The 15,098-nt window shown below is 36.3% G+C and overlaps 1 protein-coding gene across 1 annotated transcript in view; it reads right to left on the reverse strand.

Annotated features, from left to right (window-relative positions):
- DCC (DCC netrin 1 receptor) overlaps window positions 1–15,098 on the reverse strand; it is a 697,032-nt gene that overhangs the window by 415,219 nt on the left and 266,715 nt on the right. The gene's annotated exons all lie outside the window — the stretch shown is intronic.

Below are 15,098 nucleotides of genomic sequence, written 5' to 3' on the forward strand. Positions count from 1 at the left end.
CTATCATCTTTACTGTGGACACATTCCTATTGTCTTAGCAATTATCTATTGTGGTGCATTGCTATACTGCATTATTATTTTCCCAGCATGATACGTGATATACTAATTTAATTTAATGTCTTAATTGCCATAATACTAGTTACTTCATGATGGAAATTTGTAATTGAAAGAAAATTACAAATAAAATATAACACAGCTTTGCTAATGAATCTCTCAGGCTTAGTCCCTCAAAACCCTGCCTAGGAAAGGGAAATTTTAAAAAGAAATCTTCATTCTCTTCCACTGGGAATCTTACAATGATGCCAGATTTGAATATTCATGTTTCCTGAGACTCAGGTTAAATTTACAGTGAAATAGCTGTCTTGATCTCGTTTCAGGTAGGACATGGACATGCATTTTTAGTAGCCATTTTTAAAGTTAGATTGCATTTTCTTTTGTCATTGTTGTTGTTATTTCAGTGAGTAAGGAGTGCTAATTTTTGCTCATTTGGATTAACGCTTTATTTTGCTGTCTCTGACCACTCCTGACTTCAAAGTCAACTTGTAAACACTGATGAATGTTCTAGAAAAATGGGAGAGCCTGTGGAAAGTTCTTACTTTTTCTACTGAAGATCTTAGAAATCTTAATCTCTCTCTCCCTTTTCCTCTACCTCTTTCTCTCTCCTCTCTCTTCCTCCTCCCTCCCTATTTTCCTGATTTTTAACTAAATATTTGGACCTCTAGGAAAAAACAACTTTAAAATTATTCGAACTTTCACATGGGCGAATTGATTTATATGACTCACAGCTCGATGCATTAATATTCACAGACTAAATGCATGAAAAAAATGTCAGAGAGCTTTTCTAAAGAGAGGATGTCTCCATTGTATACAGAGCTGAAATTATTTATTTATAATTGATAATATTAGTGAGAGACTATTTTTTATTCCTTACCCAAATGCACTGACAATGAACGGAAAGGCATCAGAAATATTTCTGAATGCCTCTGAGCAGATATATTAGCTGTCTACTTGATTCTGTTCCCGATTTCATTATAGATTTCGATCAACTATTTGTTTACTAGCAAATACCCAATATTTATTGAGAGCTGACCATGTATAATTTATTAGTCTAAGCACTTTATATTTATTATATTCACCACACCTCTCTGAGACTCTGTGATTCCCATTTTACAAAGATGCTGAGGTGCAAGGAGTTGAAGCAACTTTCTCCAAGTCATACAACCTATAGATTGTGGAGCCAGACAGGCTGACTCCTCTCCTACATCCTGAATTGCTTTCTAACAATTGTCTCTTTGCCACTTGAAAATTCAGGTGGAAGAATAACTCATTAACATTTCCGAAGCCTCAAAGATAATGGAATAAGTAATTAGAACTATTAAAAATATAACACCATATTGTCTATTTCTCTTCCCCCTTTAAGACCTTCTACCCTGGGGCCGAGAAAACTGCCAGAGTCTGCCCATTCCTAGTATTCACTTTCATCAGAATTCATGATATCATTTAGGCCTATATCAAAGTTTTCAAATTTTGACTGGTATCCATCAGTGAAATTTGAAATTCATTTTTGGAGTTGAGACTACAGTTTACATATGTATGCGTGTAAATATACATAAACATATACATATGCATAGTATGTAAATATACATAAACATATACATATATACACACATAAATCCAGTTATACTCCATTTTATTGCACTTCATTTAATTGAGTTTAATTTTATTGTGCTTCACAGATATTGGATTTTTTACACATTAAAGGTTTTTTGGCAACCCAGCATCAAGCAAGCCTATTGGCACCATTTTTTTTTTTTTTTTTAAGATTTAGCCATCCATTTGAGAGAGAGAGAGAGAGAGAGAGAGAGAATGAGAGTGGGGGGAAGGGCAGAGAGAGAGAGAGAATCTCAAACAAACTCCCTACTGAGCATGGTGCCTGATGTGGGGCTTGATCCCAGGACCCTGAGATCATGACCCAAGCTGAAATCAAGAGTTGGATGTTTAACTGACTGAGCCACCCAGGTGCCCCTTGGCACCATTTTTCCAACAGCATTTGCTCACTTCATGTCTCTGTGTCAATTTTGGTAATTCTTGCAATATTTTGAACTTTTTCATTATTATATTTGTTACAGTGATCTGTGATCAGTAATCTCTGATGTTAATTTGTAATTGTTTTGGGACACCAAAAACCACACACATACATGATGGCAGACTGAATAAATAAATGTTGTATATGTTCTGACTGTTCCACAGACCACCTTTCCCCTGTCTCTCCTCTTTGGGCCTCCCTATTCCCTGAGACACAACAATATTGAAATTAGTTCATTTAATAACCCTATAATGGCCTCTAAGTGTTCATGTGAGAGGAAGAGTCACTCATGTCTCTCCCTTTAAATCAACTGCTAGAAGTGATTAAGCTTATAGAGGAAGGCATGGTGAAAGCTGAGATAGCCTGAAAGTTTTGCGCCAAACGGCCAAGTTTATGAATGCAAATGAAAAGTTCTTGAAGGAAATTAAAAGAGCTACTCCAGTAAACACACAAATGATAAGAAAGTGATAGAGTCTTATCACTGATACGGAGAAAGTTTTAGTGGTCTGGATAGAAGATCAAGCCAGCCACATTATTCCCTTAAACCAAACCTTAATTCAGAGCAAGGCCCTAACTCTCTTCAATTCTGTAAAGGCTGAGAGGTGAGGAAGCTACAGAAGAAAACTCTGGAGCTAGCAGAGGTTGGTTCACGAGGTTTAAGGAAAGAAGCCCTCTGCACAACATAAAAGTGCAAGGGAAGCAGCACGTGGTAATACAGAAGCTACAGCAAGTTCTTCAGAAGATCTAGCTAAGATCATCAATGGAGATGTCTACATTGAATGAGAGCTTTTCAATACAGACAAAACAGCCATGTATTAGAAGATGCCACCTAGGACTTTCATAGCTAGAGAGGAGAAGTCAATGCCTGGCTTCAAAAAGCTTCAATGCCTGACTCTCTTGTTAGGGGCTGATGTAGCTGGTGACTTGAAGTTGAGGCCAGTGCTCATTAGCTATTCCAAAACTCTTAGGAACCTTAAGAATTATGCTCAGTCTAAGCTGTCTATGCTCTATAAAGGGAACAACAGTCTGGATGACAGCACATCTGTTTATAACATGGCTTACTGAATATTTTAAGCCAACTGTGGAGGAAAAAAAGATTCCTTTCAAAATATTACTGCTCTTTGACAATGTACCTGGTCACCCAAGAGCTCTTGATGGAGATGTACAGTGAGATTAGTGGTGTTTTCCTGCCTGCTAATACAACATCCATTCTGTAAACCATGGACCAATGAGTAATTTTGACTTTCAAGTCTTATGATTTAAGAAATACATTTTGTAAGGCTATAACTACCACAGATAGTGCCTCCTCTGAAGGATCTAGGCAAAGTCAACTGAAAATATTTGGGAAAGGATTCATCATCTAGATGCCATTAGAAACACTTGTGATTCATGGGAAAAGGTCAAAATACCAACACTAAAACAGGAGTTTGGAAGAAGTTGATTCCAATCCTCATGGATGACTTGGAGAGAGCTCAGAACCTCAGTGGAGGAAGGCACTGCAGATGTGGTGGAAACAGCAAGAGAACTAGAATTATAAATAGAGTTTTAAAAAGATTTTATTTACTTATTTGATGGAGAGAGACAGGAAGAGAGGGAACACAAGCAAGGGGAGTGTGAGAGGGAGAAACAGGCTTCCTGCTGAGCAGGGAGGCCAATGAGGGGCTCGATCCCAGGATCTGGGATCATGACCTGAGCTGAAGGCAGATGCTTCATGGCTAAGCCTCCCAGGCATCCCGAGAACTAGAATTAGAAGTGGAGCCTGAAGATGGGAGTGAATTGCTGTAATTTCATGATCACATTTGAATAGAAGAGAAGTTGCTTCTTATGGATGAGCAAAAAAAAGTGGTTTCTTAAGATGGAATCTACTCTTGGTGAAGATGCTGTGAAGATTGTTGAAATGACAATAAAAGATTTGGAATATTACATAAACTTAGTTGATAAACCAGCCTCAGTGTTTGTGAGGAGTGACTCCAATTTTGAAAGAAGTTTTACTCTGGGCAAAATGCTATCAAACAGCATCACATGCTACAGAGAAATCATTCATGAAAGGAAGCATCAATTGTTGCAGTAAACTTCACTGTTGTCTTATTTGAGAAATTGCCACCCTAGCCTTTAGCAACCATCACCCTGATCAGTCAGCAGCCATCAGCACTGAAGAAAGACCCTCCACCAGCAGAAAGATTACAACTCACCGAAAGCTCAGGTGATGGTTAGCATTTTTTAAACAATAAAATATTTTAAAATTAAGGTATGTACATGTTTTTTAGACTTAATGCCATTGTACATTTAATAAACTACAGTATAATGTAAACATAATTTTATATGCAGCAGAAAACCAAAAGATTCATTTGACTCACTTTATTGCCATATTCAGTTTATTATGGGATCTGGGAGAAAATATATACACACATACACAGATACGCATTTATGTGTATATACACACATGGACATATACATACACATACATACATACATGTATACACACATATATACACACACACACATATGTGTGAGAGAGAGAGGTATGCCTATTTATTGACTGATATATGCCTGAGGTGTGTGTGTATGTGTATAGTAACTATCTATTTAGAGAGCAGGGGTGGTGGGGGGAGAGTAGAACAGAAATAAAAAGGGTTAGGAGTAAGAGAAAAAGAAGAGGAAAGACTATCAGATCTATACAGAAGAAAAGCAAAGAAAAGTGAAGTTCCAGGAGCCCACATGATGGAGCCAGATTGCCTGGGCTTAAGTCCCAGCCATTCCACTCACTGCAAGTGCTTCAGTTACTGTCCTCGTCTATAACCTGGAGATAAAAATTGAGGACAATGAATGCACAAAATACAGTGCATAACTGTATTTTAAAGAAAAACAATAAATAGAAAAGTATATCTGAGTATATTGCCCACAACAAACTGATTATTGTATATATGTGTATAGAAATACACATATGTATATAGAAATATATAAAAATATACACATATATACATAAATATGTAAATATATATGGGTATGTGTGATTCTCCAGTTTGACTTGCCCTCTTGCCCTTTTGTAGTCTCAATGTCCAAAATAGGGTATTTTGCATAGCAAAATTTCTTAAACACAAACAACTAAAATTAAATGGTGGCTATTTTCTAATAGTTTTGGGTAGATTCATTCTATTTCCTCAATTTGAGAAATAATCTTCCTGTTTATTACCTCTCAATGGACCTAAATAAGCCAAAGCTGATCATAGTGAATTCTCAAAACCTTCTGTTTTATTGATTAATAAGATATAGTGACCTCTGGGGCACCTGGCTGGCTCAGTTGGTAGAGTGTGCAACTCTTGATCTTGAGGTTGTGAGTTTAAGCTCAGCACTGGGTGTAGAGATTACTTTAAAAAATAATTAAATTAAATTAAATTAAATTAAATCAAATTAAATTAAAAAGTTACTTGTGATTAGTTAAAGGGATAATTTGACTTAAATATGTAATTATTATTGTATAACAGTAATACCAAGGATGCTTCAAAAATTATTTCTACTTCCAAATACATATGTGAGCCATGATCTATATTTTGTGATTTTTCTCTTATTCCTTACACTGGATACCTATCTTCCCTGGCTGTCTTAATACCTTCATTTCTATAGCCAGTCATGAGTAATTTTTGTGGTACAGATAAGGGCTAATGATTTCTCTTCATTATTAATGCCTCCTACACTGCTTCATCCTCGGCACATCTCAGCAAAGATTTGCTGATGATGCTTATACAAACTCAAGCAATAAAATACACATTTTTATGTTTTCTGTGGCAATATGAATATAAGATGATGAGGAAGAGTTTGAACAATGTCATGGAAACCACATGTCTAACAACATACTACTTTATTGTCTTGGAAAATAAAATGTCAATGAATGATGAGAAAAAACAAGAAAGAACAAAGCATGGTGTAGCAGAAAGGAGTAAGTATCTGTTATATTGGATACCTTTCCAAAAGGCTTAAAGCTCTTCCCTGTTTGAGCAAAAGGAATTAAAATAAATACAGAATTTAGGAGAAAGTCTTCAAGAGGTCTAAATACATAAGCCCGGTTGGATTAGAAATCAGGTAAAAGCTTTTCAATCTTGCTTTAAATAATGCATAACCAAACAGCTACCTGTTTTCCCGAAGCTCCCATCCACACATCCCTTATATACACAGGAGGGCTCAACTTAACAACTGTGCCCCACCCTTTTCTGATTCTGTCTTTGTTCATTTTGTTTTCTCTTCCTGAACTGTTTTCCATTTTGTCTTAGACTGTAGACATCCTACCTATCCATCATGAATCCACTTCTCCAAAAGGTCACCTTAATTTTTCTTCTTGTAAAATTCTCTCTCCTTTTAGAAATCCCACTGGTACTATTTTTACTGATTTTATGGCACTTGACATGGTTACCTGAACAGTAGTTTATAACTTGTTGGGGGAAGAAGTTCTGCCACACTAACATCAATTTAACCCATTGTTTAATATATTTTTGATGTTGACACTCTTCTGGGAGAAAGTGAACAAATTAAGTTTACCCAGTTTTTCTCTTCTTATTTGAGCCCTTTGTCTTTTTCTGTGATGAACAAACTAGAATCTGCTGCCTGGGATTTAGGATCTAGGTATAATCACATTATACCTTTCACAGCTCTGGAGTCCTATATTCTTAACACAAATTGCAACTGGGATGAAAGAAGGAATATGATTTATCAGTGGATGTAGGTATGTTTTATCAGCATTTTTCTGATCGTGGATTCTTGCCTGGAATTACATTCCTCAGATGATACAAATTCTATTTATTCAGTAAGAGGAAACTCAAATATTCCTTTCCCCATGACATTTTATCTTTTGTGAATCTAATAATGGACTTTCCTGCTTCTTATAGTGCTCTCTCTCTTTGTGCCCAGTTTTCATACTACTTATTATTTTAAGATATCTTTCACATATATCATTATTTACCAACCACCATATGATTCTTACAGATGGGATCTGAAGCATACACTTTCTCTTTTAATTTTCTTTGAATATTACACAATACCCTCTCCCTTCCACTCTCATGGAAGGAATAATTTCACTACTTTAAACTATTTGATGGGTAGCAACTTCTTAATGACTAATAAAAATGAAGTACCATGAATTTTCAAGTTTATCAAATTGTGCCATTTACATAGTATTAATCCATTTCAGAGAACTGCTTAACATACACGTACAATGCTACAACAATTTCAAGCAAGATACTGATTTTAGTTATACTCTCTTTGGATAGAATAAAAATTTATGACCAGAAATAAATTACTTACATTTCCCTCAGATGTTACTTTCTCAGGATCTTCTACAGGACTTATAGTACATATACAAAGAATTATTTTAATTTGGGGGCTGAGGGAATAAGGAAAAATGACCAAAAATGACTAATAAGCAACAGAAATATGGAAAAAATATAATTTGTTCTTGAAAGTGTTTATCATACCTTGAAATAACTAATAGATGAGAAAACCCTCTATCCTGAAATCATTAGACTTGTATAACTAAACCTTAAATTTGAGTTAAAGTTTTTTGTAAATTTATCTGGTTTTCTCCTAGGACTTTCTATGCTATGACTAATCATTTGAATTTTATAGAGTGAGATTTCTTCTGTAATTTCAACCCCAAAGCCATCAACAATAATCTAAATAGTTTTATGAGTTTTATTTCATATAACAGATGCCTCACAAGTATTTTCAGGAATGTCCCATATCACTCCCTAACCTTTTTTGATTTGGCTTCTAGTATTTTTTTTTTAAGATTTTATTTATTTATTTGACAGAGACAGAGACAGCCAGCGTGAGAGGGAACACAAGCAGGGGGAGTGGGAGAGGAAGAAGCAGGCTTCCAGCGGAGGAGCCCGATGTGGGGCTCGATCCCAGAACTCTGCAATCACGCCCTGAGCCGAAGGCAGACGCTTAACGACTGAGCCACCCAGACACCCCTCTAATATTTTTATTTTTAGGTAAGTTACTTACAGCTACTCTTTTCCAGTTATTTAAGTATGTAATAAAAGTAGGTTAATTGTAAAATACTGCTCTAATGCATATAATTAATAATTAACTAATACTCTGTATTACCTTGATTTTGAGAAGATTCTATATATTCTAAAGATTCACCACAATTCTGAAATGGCAGAGAATGCATTTTTAAAGCCATGCCCATGGCTTAAATAAACACAAGGCAGCACAAATCACTTTGGTGAATGATTAACAAGAATGGAGAGAAAAAGAAAAAAAAAAAGGACAGATTGGTGAGCTTTTATTAGGAAGAAAGGAAAAATTAGCATGATCCTTGAGTGGCTGCATTTCTACTCTAAGTACAGCTCTCAGACAGGACAGCTCTCTCGAAGTTCCCAAGCCCTTTGAGGTTAGTTAATTTGTTGCTAAAATAGTGGACATAACCCTATCAGTCTCCTCTTGAAAACAAATATCTAAAGAGACAGACCCCACTAAATGTCAAAAATACGTTTGCTGCCAAATTGGATTACCTCTGTACCCAAAAGAAATGGTTCTTTCAAGTGCACTATCACAATTGTATCAATAGATAATTTCACCTTAAGGAGCCATAGTTTCATATGTAATCACATTCAGATCTGTAAAGAAGGCCACTGGGCATTGAATGTAGGTTTAGAGATAACATGTCCTAGTGGGGGAAATCGTCTTTATAAATTCAGGCTTTCATGCTAAACATACCTCAGCCAATTCCTAGTTTTATAGAACAATGTTTCTAAGGGACTGCTCAATTTATAGATGAGGAATTGTTCTCTTACCTCATAGTTTCAATTCAATTCTTCTTGCACTAACTTTTGTTGCCAAAGTAACTTTCTTTCAGCTAACTTGATCTCTAAATGCATAATCCTCCTTCTCCCTTTTTAACAAGGAGCTATGTGATGTATCTCTGGCCAATCCAACACTTCTTTCCAGGTCTTATGTGACAAGTAACTTCAAATCTGCTGAATATTTCTCTCTAGTTTGCTCTTTCCTACCTACACATCTGTCCTCCCCCGTAGGAAGGGTGTTGAGATTTGCATTTCATTTTCTATTTAAGTTGTCTCTCACCCATACATGTCTGTACTCTCCTAAAAAATTTAGGTTGGGTTCTAGCCTTAAATGACTAGAATGCATTCTGCATTGGAAGTAAAAGCTCACTTGAGTTTTAACTATTAATATTGACTGGGGCTGGGTCCCACTCTTCTGGAAAAAAAAAAAGTTGTTTTTTTTTTAAGTTATGGATTTTATTCTTAGCATTTTCCATTCAAAGAGGGGTTTCAATCTAGTCCATCAGTGATCATTTCCACAGAGAGAGAAAGAGGGGCAGAGAACAGGAGATTTATATATATATAATTTTTTCCTCCCACAGAAGTAAATATATCATCATTAAAAACTAACTGACAAGAAAAAGCAGGTAAAACAACAATTCCTTTCATTGTGACATCAATCTGGTTGTGAATCCACTAAGCTACTAGCTTCTTAAGGACAGGGACTGCCTTTTCCAAATTTGTGTCCTCGAGGCCAAGCACAGGATAGGTGTTTATACATTATACATTATACAATAATGTTTATACATTATTGAGGCCTGAGTGTCTTCATAGGATAATTCTTTCACATTCAGTCACTTCCTAGCTGCAACTGAGGAACAGCTATGAAAAAGCTAGATGATGAACAACGTTTAAGACATACGAGTATACTTTTCTTCAAAGTAATAACAATTACAGCAACAGAATATTAGAAACATCAACTATAATAAGCTACTCTGCTATAGTTGGCAAAGATAGTATTTTAATCACCTTAGAGATATGAAGACCTTTTGATTTCATTTCCTACACCATCAGTACTTCTTATTGTGGCTACAATATGCTAAAAAATTCTTCCTCCCATCTAAAAATTCTGGTCTATGAAGAACATCTGATCTTCAACCTTTACTTTAGAGTTCTTTATATATGCTTGAAAACTATTCTAGACCTCTCCTCACAATTTTCTTTATCCAGACAAATAATCCCATTACCCTTCCTCAGCTACAGCTCTTTTTGTAATCAGGGTTTGCTTCTCTATAAATACAGACTGAGCTTCCCATTTCTCTCTTTAGTTGTGGAGCCTAGGACCAAATTGGCAGAATGATGCTATGAGGCTCAAACCCGTGATAAAAATAATAGGAGGATTACCTCAAAGTCCTAATTCTATACGCTTCCTGATGTTATTGTCATACCTTTGGAATGATTTTTTTTTAAGATTTTATTTATTTATTTGACAGAGATAGAGGCAGCCAGCGAGAGAGGGAACACAAGCAGGGGGAGTGGGAGAGGAAGAAGCAGGCTCCCAGCAGAGGAGCCTGATGTGGGGCTCGATCCCAGAACGCCGGGATCATGCCCTGAGCCGAAGGCAGACGCTTAATGACTGCGCCACCCAGGTGCCCCAAAGGAATGATTTTTGTGCTATCAATCAAGACTTAGGTGGATATTGGCAACTATGCAACAATTAGGTTAGTGTGTATACACACACACATGCAAATATGTATGTGTATGTATATCTAAATATAAACACATATTTTAATATATGTACTTCTATATCACATATTTGTATTCCCATAAACATCTATGTAAACTATATAATCACCTAAAATACTCATGTTTAAAATGTCACGTATACACGTAAACACAGAAAATTATACATTCACAGATATACAATTTATAAACATCTTTCTTTGCCAATTTTTAATTTTAGCTGTGAAGGAAATGAAAACATGTTAAAACAAGATAAAAATGTTGTCATGTATGTTGTATAATGACAGAAATAATATATCTAAAAAATAAGTTATCCAATTCCTAACATTGCGTACTGACAGGAATTTGAGAGCTAGCATTTTTTCCTCAGTTAAATGTTTTCTACCATGCCTTCTTGGTATTTGAGAGTAAAAGATGTGGATATTCTAAAAGTCTAGAAAAAATGTTTCTGCCATGCATGAGAGCTATTTCTGTGTATTTTCAAATGTATTTTGAAGAATTATAATAAATTACAGTAGAAAATTTGTTTTTCAAGTTTCTTATTAGTAGTAAATACTCAATGAGGGAATCTTTCAGCATATTTAACTAAGAAAATGATGGATTCTAACACACAACTAATTTCTCTCCCTCAACAGCTAACGAAATAAACATCAGTCCTAGTACATACAAACAGGGACATAAAAATCAACAACAACAAATAAAGAAAAGGAAGCATAGACAATTGAAAAAAAAAAGAAACAGATATTTTTGGAGCAGAAAGGTGGATTAGGATTGAGTTCCTTATCTGTCCTTTAGACACAGAAATGGCCCTGAAGTTTGGGGCAAAAGCCTAAGAATTCTCAGTAATACCTCCAAACTTGGATCAATGCAAAACCTATGGAAATAGCCTTATGTTTCTCCTTTACTGAGAGAAGAGAAGCTGGAAGGCTGTTGAAGAGACATACAGGAGGTGGGGCTCACTACGATGAAAGCTCTTGGGCTAACAGTGAGCTGAAGACTTGACCAGAAACCTAAGGACCAGCCCCTCTACTCTAGAAGGGAATGGGAGCAGCACCAGCCAACACAGTATGTTGCTTCAATTATACCTATTCCCCAATCATTCCTGTTGGTTCTTTAAAAAAGGCACAAAACCTGAAATCTCCAGCCTTCTAACGGGAGCCCAATGGGTCTAAGGCAGGGTGGTAAACAAGTCTACAAGTAACTTTTATTGTATTAGAGCAAATAGTGTCTAGACAGAGCCACCCACACATGAGCAAGATAAAAGACATATTTGAAATATATGAAAATACATTACAGCCAACAATAATGAGAGACAGAAAAACACAGAGGCACAGAGAAAGGTAGTTGGGCGAAGGGATAGAGGAAAACAAAGCACTCAACCCAGAAGAAATACAAGGGTAGGAGGAGAAATTGCTCAAGGTGCATTACACAATGGATTCACTTCATATGAGAATAAATTCAATATAACTAGAGGTCAAAGACTAGATGACAAAATAACAGAATGAAACAGAAAGAGATAGTGGACCTAAGAAATAAAGCAAGGACCAAAACAACATCATTAGAGAGCCAATATATAAATTATAAAGTACAAGTAACATTTTAAAAAAAAAACTACTAAAAATCATATTACCAACATAGAGGAGACTTGAGATAATCACAGTAAATGTAGATGAAAAAAGCCAAAGGACTAAAATAACACAAAGCTTGTATAGAAAGAGGACAAGCAGAAATGATCAAATATTAAGATAACTGGAATTCTGATGCATAAACCCACAAATGGAACACAATATATATCCAAAGATAAAATAATAGGACATTTTCCCTGAAAAATAAATCAGAAATTTCAGAATCAAAGACTATACCACGTTCCTAGGAAATTGAACACATAATTCCCGATAGAGAGACATATCTCATTTGGGCTACTGACTCTGGAGGATAAAGAATTATCTGAACATCCAGACAGAAAAATCAAAATCAAAACAATCTGTATGAGGTAAGGGGGAATCAGATGTCCATATAGTAATATCCAATGTCAGAAGACAATGGAGCAATATTACCCAAAAATATTATATATGAACCTTTCTATCCAAAACCACTTTCTCAATTATGAAAGTACTCAGAAAATATAGCTTGCTCTTTGTTTCTTTGTTGCTTTCTTTCTTTTTTAAAAAATATATAACACTTTCTAAAGCAAGTCTGACAACAAAATCCAGGCAATTAAGAGTACCATCAAAATAAAAAGTTAGACATCCTGATGAATGTGATGAATATCGAAAATATCTCTATACAGGAATAAAATAAACACAATGAAAATAAAATTACTGAAGAGAATTCAATTGTTATGACCCGAACAGGAGACAACCAGCATTATAACTACTAAAATCAAAAGGTGGGGAATGAGAGTTGAGTGAAGTCCTGCTGTGAAGGCATTCCTGCCTTTATGGTAGGAATTTAATCTGTTCTGCCCTTAAATAAAACATGAATTTACAAAGACAAAAAGCAGTATCTACAGCTGCATGACACTGTCATAAATGTATTTCTACCTAGCCATTCAACTATTCATGTACATAGAAGGACATAGGGGATACTGAGACTTGGGAAGATTTTTTGTTTTTGTTTTTTGAACAGTAATAGGAGCTGACATTTATTAAGCATATCCCTGTGCCAGGAGCCATGCTAAAGCACTTTACCAATATTCTATTACTAATCTTTCAAACACACTTTTAAAGTAGGTACTGTTATTAGCATGATATTTTACAGATGAGAAAAGTAAGGCTTTGTCCAACATCACCCAGGGAGAGTGAGTTGAATAAGGGGGCTCTGCACTGCTGAGCTCTGGAAAGCAGAAGCAGGTGCCCTTCCTGGGGTGGGAGCCAAGCTTCCAGGTAACAAGCGCCTCATAGATGCCAGGTCCTTTATTTACATGAACTCTGATGCTTATGTATCCCTCGGGGAGGGAGCTGTAGTTCCCCTTTCTGAAAGTGGGAAACCAAAGCCTCTGTGGCTCCTGACATGCTCCAAGTCTTCATCGTTTCTCTTCAAACACTGTCATGGATTATGATGAATGTGGGGCTCTGCGGCCTCAAATCATTCTCAGCACTTGTTTCCAAGACTTCTCATCTAGTGAATGAAACGAGAATTCCTAGCTCAGGAAATGATGCTCTTGAGAGCAGCTGGAGGTACCACCCTTCTAGAGAGGCTTGACTCAACGATTGTGATGGAGACCATCCTGGCACTCCTGCCTTTGCTTTGGACAGTGGAACTCTTAGTCCCACTTTTTTTTTTTTTATTATCTTAATGTTTTTTTATTATATTATGTTAGTCACCATACAGTACATCCCTGGTTTCTGATGTAAAGTTCGATGATTCATTAGTTGTGTATAACACCCAGTGCACCATGCAATACGTGCCCTCCTTACTACCCATCAGCAGTCTATCCCATTCCCCCACCCCCTCCCCTCTGAAGCCCTCAGTTTGTTTCTCAGAGTCCATAGTCTCTCATGCTTCATTCCCCCTTCTGATTACACCCCCTTTCTTTATCCCTTTCTTCCCCTACTGATCTTCCTAGTTCTTATGTTCCATAGATGAGAGAAATCATATGATGATTGTCTTTCTCTGCTTGACTTGTTTCACTTAGCATTATCTCCTCCAGTGCCATCCATGTTGCAACAAATGTTGAGAACTCGTTCTTTCTGATAGCTGATAGTAATATTCCATTGTATATATGGACCACAACTTCTTAATCCAGTCATCTGTTGAAGGGCATCTTGGTTCTTTCCACGATTTGGCTATTGTGGACAATGCTGCTATGAACATTGGGGTGCATATGGCCCTTCTCTTCACTACGTCTGTATCTTTAGGGTAAATACTCAGTAGTGCAATGGCTGGGTCATAGGGTAGCTCAATTTTTAACTTTTTATGGGACCTCCACACTGTTTTCCAGAGTGGCTGTACCAACTTGCATTCCCACCAACAATGTAGGAGGGATCCCCTTTCTCGACACCCTCTCCAGCAATTGTTGTTTCTTGCCTTGTCAACTTTTGCCATTCTAACTGGCATAAGGTGGTATCTTAGTGTGGTTTTGATTTGAATTTCCCTGATGGCTAAGGATTTTGAACATTTTTTCATGTGTCTCTTAGCCATTTGTATGTCTTCATTGGAAAAGTGTTTGTTAATATCTTCTGCCCATTTTATGATTTGTTTATTTGTTTCTCGCATATTGAGTTTGAGAAGTTCTTTGTAGATCTTGGATACCAGTCTTTTATCTGTAGCATCATTTGCAAATATCTTCTCCCATTCCGTGGGCTGCCTCTTAGTTTTTTTTTGACTGTTTCCTTGGCTGTGCAGAAGCTTTCTATTTTGATGAAGTCCCACAAGTTCATTTTATCTTTTGTTTCTCTTGCCTTGGAGATGTGTCATGAAAAATGTTGCTGTGGCCGATGTCATAGAGGTTGCTGCCTATGTTCTCCTTTAGGATTTTGATGGATTCC

The sequence above is a fragment of the Ursus arctos genome, unplaced genomic scaffold (genome assembly GCF_023065955.2).
Source record: "Ursus arctos isolate Adak ecotype North America unplaced genomic scaffold, UrsArc2.0 scaffold_17, whole genome shotgun sequence".
Lineage (NCBI taxonomy): Eukaryota > Metazoa > Chordata > Mammalia > Carnivora > Ursidae > Ursus > Ursus arctos.